Source organism: Papaver somniferum, chromosome 1 (assembly GCF_003573695.1).
Source record: "Papaver somniferum cultivar HN1 chromosome 1, ASM357369v1, whole genome shotgun sequence".
Classification (NCBI taxonomy): domain Eukaryota; kingdom Viridiplantae; phylum Streptophyta; class Magnoliopsida; order Ranunculales; family Papaveraceae; genus Papaver; species Papaver somniferum.
The window spans coordinates 55,532,022-55,540,633 of record NC_039358.1 but is presented as its reverse complement, the minus strand read 5'-3'; positions in this window follow the sequence as shown (position 1 = coordinate 55,540,633).

Here is an 8,612-nt window from a genome sequence, read left to right as displayed (position 1 = left end):
TGGGTGTTTTTCCTGCAGTTCCGTGAGTGTATCTGTAGTGCATGGTGCAATACCATTTGATGAGAGAACTCGAATAGCCGATGTATAGTGCCCAAAACTCAACTTCTTTCTGCAATCCTGCAAGTTGGCACTCTCTTGAGTCTTCTTTCTTCTTGGTTTTCTCAATGGTTTACGCCTTGGTACCTCCAAAATTTTGGTGATGAGAGTAACACATACATTATGTTCTCTCCAGGTGAGTATTGCACGATTGATAGAGGCAACTTGCAGGAGTTTCCTGTTGCCAGACCTCTCTTCGGGTGTGCTCTTAGGAGTGTAGAGGTTGAGAGTGCAAATAGGAAGGAGCAATAACTTTATCCATGATGATAAGTCAGCGGGACTTAATATGACAGCATCCAAGCATGATTTAAGAGTTCTTGAGAAGTTCAGTCGACAAGGTGGGGGAATACTATTGATAGTGGTAAATTGCCTTTGAAAGACTTCATTGAGCAGTTCTACAGATAGGGATGGGGTATTCTCAACCACAGTGTCTGTTGTGTCTACGGCAGTCGCAAAAGGCTTGGTAATATCATAGATAAGGAAATCAGCACATTTCCCATTGAATGGTCCTGAGACAATTGTTCCCTGATGGCTTGAATGACGACAGGGTTTTTTCCACACATGCATACTCATGCATAAACTGCAGAGCCACATATGTAATGACCCTAGAACTCGTTACCATGCTGTAAAAATATTCAAGTTGTTGATGATTCTCTCCTTGCAGGTTTGTTTAGCCTCTGCTGTACGAAAATGTCTGTCATTAAGGTGTCTGGTGAACGAACTGCGAACGAACCCTCTACCATTAACCCCGTCTCTGCAATCGTCAAACCCTTTCAAAGGACAATGAAAGTGATCAACGTATGACTCTGTATCTTCACCAGGATCATGTGATGGAGTAAAATCCGTTGCTGGGCTAAAGTATTGAGACTCTGATATAGAAGACGACGCCGCAGATGATGATACACCATGTTGTGATGAGGAAGATGATCTAGAACGAGTGTTACGCATGGCATCTGTAAAAAATAACCGCTGTAACTACCTCGGTTGCTGAGAGACAGTGGTTAAGAATGGCATCAATCGAAAGGAAATAACAAGGGGATTTGAAAGATGAAGAGTGATCAGAATTCTATGGAGGAAATTCGATGTAATTGCCGGAACAAATTTGCAGACTTTCTGTCGCCTGTAAATCGCCCGGAGTTTCTCTCTCATACCCTTATTATTATTATTATTTGTATTTATTTTCATTGGACTGGACTTTGGACAATTTATTTTAATTTTAAACCCTACGGAAGGGTTATATAAAAAAAAAAAATATAAACTGTTTGCAGGGAAGGACGACGATTACAATATCGTCTCGGTCCCTCGGGTTCGCACACTGACACCGGAGTCAGTGGCCCGAGTCGACTACAACGGTTCTTCGCCCGTCTGGTACGGGAGGTAAACTTCTAAACACCCGCGAATCTCCTGTCAGCGGGTTTACTGTCTTCCTTAAGGTGATTATATGTTGAGGACTGAACCGGCTGCTTTAATTTACTAGTAAAGGTCAAGAACTGGCCATATAAGATAAGGGTTCGGATTTCATCACCGTTTCCTTCTTGCCCGCCTTAGGTAAACGAAACCTAATGCGAACCCAAGATTAAAATTTGATTAAAACGAGACCGATAGGGTAACGAGCTTGGTAGGAAAATCTTTCGAAAAATATTGGTTACTCTTTTAAGCATACTTCAAAGTTCTTGATGGTTTCTGTAAGTTGAATGCGTGACTGCGTCTCCTTGTAATACCGGTGAGGCTTTGGGTATCAAAGCTCCACTGAGCTTCCCTCGCCTCGATTCAACTTACATTAGCTCGGATTGATTCCAGAGGGGTGTGCTCAAATTGTAACGAATTCCTTTTCGAAGGAATAGAAGCTAGTCTAGAAAAAAATCTAAGTGGAGCCATCATGCTTTTTGTTTGCTAGATTCTATATGTTTGATTTGGTCGAGTTAGCCTTGTTTGTGATTGTGTAGAATTCCCTTGCAATTGAGAATGTCGAACTTGTATGATAGAAGCAAACACAATGAGTATCAACCTGAATTTGAATATGGACATCATCCTTTTTATGACCATGTTGGGAATAGTGGTTGGGAACGCCATCCTTTGGAAGGATATGGGTCATACCCTGGTGAGCCAAATTACTATCCACACATGCATCAGTCTTACGAGCAAGAAGATTATAGTACTAGTTCTTCGTCTCTAGAGGATACAATCAAACTATTGAAAAGTAGTCCTTCTTATAATCCCTCTGTTCCTATTCCTCCTTTAGAAGAGTCCCTCAGGGAGTTAGCTGAGTCGACGCGTAAGTTAGCTGAGATGAATAGTGTAATTATATACGAAAGAACTAAAATAATGAGTGAACTTTCTATAGAGGAATCCCTCGAGCGGATAGCTGAGACGAACGAAAGAATTGCTCGAAATTACTTGAATTGCCAATATAGTGCATCCAATAATACCCTTGAGAATGAAGATAGTTATTTACATAATCAAGATAACAAGGTTAGAATTGGTAGCACTACTTGTTTTGATGAGGTTCAATCATCTTCGTACTATTATGATGAGGATAGTAGTAATGAAGAATCTGAAATATGTAGGCATAGTGATCAGGAATCTATTAATCCAATTGAGCTTTATAATGATTCTATTATTTCTAGTTCAAATCCAAATAATTTTTATGATTATTCACCTATTCAAAAGGACGAGGATTTGATTAGGGATACCACCGTTTTAGACGATGTAGTTTTTTCTTTTGATTACGAAGCCGATAATGCTTTAGAGGAACGGGTTTATTCCGAAAATGCTGTTTTAGAGTCTAGCGACTTAGAAACAATAGTCTTAGACGAAGAAAATGAACTCGTAGAGCTATTAAATATGAGTGAGGATGCGTCACTTGAGTATAACCTCGAGGAAGCAATTGACTATTTTCACGATTCCAATGATCTAGAAATTAAGGAAATTGTAGCTAGTCTATCTAGAGATACCCAAAAATCTAAGTTTAGGGGTGATTATCATTCTCCTTGTGCCATACCTTTAGCTCTTACAGAGATCCCTCATTTTGGACTTGATATCTCTGCCTCGACCATTTTACAAGATTACCTTCATACTCGTTTTCCCGAACCTAATGATGTCCAGGAAGAAGTTCAGTCGTTAGAAACCCATCCACTGGTTGATGTGGTTTGCCCAGGCTATGATACCCAGATTGACTTTGTTTTCCCACCAAATAGTTTTCTTCCAAATGTGGGAACGTTTATATTTCAAATGTGTCGAATATTAAGTTGTGAGACTAAACCTAAATGCTTTAGGAAATTAGAATCGACACATTTGCTTAAGAGTGACCACTACTCTCATTGTGGTCAATTTTGTAAGTCAACTCTTATTGACTTAGAGGATCCTCAGTTATTTAGGTTATTATTGTGCGCTTCTAAGATCATATTTGAGTTTTTCCAGACTCTAGGACCTAATGATTCGGATCCCACCTATGAAGAAACGCAGCCAATGAAAATATTTTATTTAGACCCTTTCTTAGAACCTGAACCTGAACCACAATTAGATATAAATATCTTAATCAGGAAACTAGATAAGGGCATGTTATCCTTGTTCACTTTCTTGGGTTATTGTAGTTTCCTTTGGTCAGCTCTTTTTGGTTTTGAAGACCCACAGTTATTTCGGCTGTTACTTTTTGATTCTATGAGGTGACTAATTCCTTCCGATGTCTGGCTGAAGACTTTAAACTTAGCACTTCTTGGGAGGTAACCCAATCTCATACGACACGGTAATATCTTTCCTTAACTCTTTTGCTTCAAATGGTAACAGTTTCTCCTTGTTCATATGCTTTTAATTTTATCTTTAGAACATTGAGGACAATGTTAGATTTAAGTTTGGGGGTATGGGAGAAACTTTTTAGTTGCACTTTTGAAACTTCTAGCGTTACATGGTATCCGGTTAGCTAAGTTTACATACTGTTTCTCACCGAAAAGATAGAAATTGGAATGCTAGAGATAACAACTTATTTAGACATTAGAGAAAAAGACATTGAGATCCTTGAAATTCAGGAGAGAACTTGTCCCTTTTAGAGTGTAACCGTGATGGACCTAACCATACATGATGGAAAGGCAAGTAGGTCAGAGAAATGCCAGAAAGACAAAGCAACCTCACAATGTAGTCTTAGTTACTGGATTGGACTCTCTCTCAGTAGAAACTTATCATCATCAACAAGCGGAGCGACATCAAAATCTATGAAGAAAGTTGAAGACGTTTTAGGTTTAGAAGCAACAATAGAAGAGAATAATTCAAAAATCAAAGTTGAAGTTATAAGAGCAAATGATATAAGTTGTTAGAATCCATGATACCAAGACATCACAAGTTGCGAAGATCCAAGTTTTGAAAGTCCTTCTCTCATGAGGTTCGAGAGTTTATCATCAACAGTTGAAGACCGAAGAAGGCGTTGTTTCTACTGAGCACTGTGAGAGAGTCGAAGAAAGATGAATTTTGGTTGCTTTGCTAGTTTGCTTTCAATCTGGTACAAAATCTTTCTAGCACTGGTTTAACTCATCACACATAATTAGTCCAGCTGTGTAGCAGATGTCCCTCTCATTTTTATCTCTCTCCTAATCTTATCCAGCTGTAAAGCAGCGGACGCATCTTACAATGTTTATCTAGTTGTGTAGCGGATATCTCTTTATCTAGCAGTGGTGTGGATGTGTCTCCCCTTTTCTTCAGTCATCTTTAGAGCTGACACCTTTAATTTCTTTGGTATTATACTTACCTGGAGATAGGTTGAGAACATGTATGTCCTCATAGCTCTTTGGATACTTGTGACCAATTAGGAGTAAAGGTTTTGTGGGTACACCTCTGGTAAACCCTCCGGAGACAACACTCCGCCGCTAGGGCCACCTAGCGGTTTAACGGACTGCTGCACGTGCTAAGTGTAGTCTTTTTATCTTTTCAAAAATAAATTTTGCTCGAGGACTAGTAAATAATAAGTTTGGGGGTATTTCATAGACACATTTTTGTGTTTAATTTGATCTCAATACTATATATTGTTGGCACTCGAGTTTGTACTAATTTTGGTGTTTTATGTGTTTGTAGGCACCTTTGGAAAATAAACATTTTTTGGAATATTCGGCTCGAAAAGTTGGTAAAAGCCCCGGAGGACACGTGTTATTCGGACTCTCACCGTTGTATAAGGGGCACCTCAATTACTATGGGGCACCCCAGGTTACCCCAAAAGGCATATGCTATTCGCACCCCAGTACAGGATTAGGGGGAGGTCATCTTCTCCATTTGAATTTTGTTTTTGGCGGGAAAATGGAGAACACTTCTGCAGATTTTTGATCGAATTGTTGAACGTGTTCTAGGGAGATTCAATGGCTGATTTTTGGTAGATAGTTGTGATATGGCCTATTAAACACACTGTGGGCGTTTGGTTCGACCAGAATTGGCTAGAATCAGCTAAACAATTCACGGTTTGAAAACAGGGCAGTTCGTGTATATCACGGGTTTCACGTGATTTGGAGAAGATTCAACGTGTTTTGTGCGTGCATGGAAGACCCTCACAGCCTGTTGGAGCGTGAAGGAGTTAAATATGGTAATTTGGAGGATTGAAAACGCGTGAGAAGATGAAACAGGAAAGAAAATATTCCCAGAAATATTTTCTTTACTGCCGAGTTAAAGAGAATTATATGGAGTAAATGAGCGAGATTCGATGGGTCTGTTGGCTATAAATAGGTTGCTGGGGTTGAGTAGAAAGGGTGTCGAGAGTTTGGGGTCGATAGGAGAGCTCAGGAGCGAGAAATCAAGAGTTTATGAAACTCTGTTTCTGCTGCTGCTGATGATGAAGAACACCAAGAACACGAAGAACATACTCGCAGGGATAGTCGTTTATCAACAGTGAAACAGACTCACATGTGTGGGTCGTAGGTGGGAGTCTTAGAGCTACAGTAACAATAGAACTTCTTCTGTGTCGTTTATTATGGACGCTTTCTGTGGGTCGCACATTCACTGTTTTATTATTTCATCTCCATTTTCATTCTTGTAAACACCCTTTGAGCAATAAAAATGAATTTTGAGCGTGTTTTCAATATGCGGAGCTAGAACCCATCACTGGGACGACGGAGGAAGCTGTTTTTCACCCATGTGGTAATTCTATTTAATTTCTTTATGACTATTTTCACTATTATAATTGATTTATGATTTTTCTTGATTATTTGTGATTTCGTTTGATGTCGCATGCTTAGTCTTAGGTACTTTTGATGCGTCATGCTTGTGATTTACATATAATTCTTTATAAAATCTACCTTGGCAAAGATTTATAGTCGATGTTTGTTATTTTATGAGCTTTAATTGTCCGGAATTAAATATTGAACTGCATGAATGTGAGAATTGGTGGAATCCCGAGTGCCAGTAACTCTCTTCGTCTTGTTAATATTTTTGTATATATAATTTTGTTAAATCTTTAAATTTAATCTTCACAAGTCCGAGAGTTTGAACCTCATTACTACAACATCATCAAAAACATTATCATGATGGTGATCAAATGGGTCATGTTGAACAGTGAAGGAACTGGTTAGGGTTTGATGTTGAATCAGTAGAGAGAGATGGGGTTTGGAAAGAATCGATTAATGGGGGAGTTTTGGGGCTGAATTTATGTTCAAAATGATGGAGAAGGTTAGCAGTTGTAGAAGTACAATTGTTGAGAAGAATGGGTTCGATCTATGTAAAATGATATTGAATCTGAGAGCTGTTATTCATGGGAAAATGGTGCATATGGTGATTACATACCATAGAGCCGAGCTTCTCTTGATTGCAAGAAGAGAAAGGAGGTGTTGCTGCTGCTATGGATATGTGTTGATAAATGAAGGCTGAATTGGAGTACTGAATTAGATGTATGTTAGGCTTATTTGATGAATTGTGTGCAGGTATGAAGCAAAGAAGTGCAATCAAGAGTTTCAATCTGAGATAGGAAAAGACAGTGCTGGTGTTATTGAAGTCGAGAAGATAAAATTGAATCTGAAATTGAGAGATGACAGTGAATTGAGAGCGGAAGAGGGATTTTAGTAGGTCCGTTAATGAAGAACAATGATTTGGGTATTGGTAGTATTGATTGATGCACAGAGAGAAAGAAATTAGAGTTCTGATTGTATGCAATTGAAGAACATAAATGGAATTGAGGTTGGAGTTGGGGTTTTCTCAAATCTGGAGAAGATTGAATCTTTAGAGCTGATGTTGATGGTATAAGATGGTGCTGGTGATGGAATTACTGGATCGAGAAGATTTCTTGGGATTAATGGAGTATGCCCTGATTGAGTTGCTGGTGATGTTTGAACGGTGAAAGAAGAATTAAGAAGGGACCTAGTTTCAGGGAATAAACCCATCTCAAGGATACATTTGTAAACTCGTTATTTTTACAACATTTTTATTTTACAAAAATTATTAAAGTCTGGTCATAAACGGTCAACCTAAGTCAACGTCTGGTCCAGGTACCAAAGCCTAACGTTGGACAAATGTTAGACCAAAGCCTAGTGTTGGTCTAAACCTGAGTACCAAACTCCAATTATCCAAAAAATTTAACTCACCAACATTGCTCATTTCAAATTCTTTGGCAAGGGAGACTTGAAAGTCTTTTGCAAACTTTTCAGAGGTTGATCCATAGATGATATCATTTACATAAATTTGAGTAATGACAACATCTTTCTCACTCCATTTGGTAAACAATGTTTTATCAGCTCCTCCTCTTGAAAATCCTTTTCTAATAAGAGAGGTAGTGAGTTTCTCAAACCAGGCTCTTGGTGCTTGTTTCAATCCATATAACTCCTTTTTGAGCTTCATCACATGATCAGGGAAATCAGGGTTTTCAAACCCTTTAGGTTGAGCAACATAGACTTCCTCTTTTAAAATTCCATTCAGAAACGCTGATTTTATGTCCATCTGAAACAGCTTAATCTTGAGAAAGCAGGCATGGGCCAATAAAAGTCGAATGGACTCATGACGTGCCACAGGAGCAAAGGTTTCGTCAAAATCGATTCCTTCAATATTTGAATATCCTTGAGCGACAAGTATAGCTTTATTTCTGACAATTGTGCCATACTCATCAGACTTGTTCTTGAATATCCATTTGGTACCCACAATATTGACATGTGGAGGACAGGGTACACGTTCCCAGATATCTTGTCTTTCAAATTGATTTAACTCTTCATACATTGGATTCACCCAAAAGGGATCTTTCAGATCTTCATCAATATTCCTTGGTTCTACCTGCGAAAGATAACAACCAAAATTGCATATATTTTGAAGTTGGCCTCTTGTTTTGGTTGTAGAATCCCTTCCCCCAATAATGTTGTTGGGGTCATGATTCCTTTGAACCCAAAGATGTCGTGGAGGAATACATACTTGTTCATCAGGAATGGCTTGATCAGTGCTCTTCTCCTCGTCACTAGAAATGTCAGGATCAGTAACAGTTGGAATAACATCAACTGATTCTGGAATTTCTTTGACTTTCTCAATTGTCTCTGTTGGAGACAATTCAGCAGGGGGATTATCTTGAC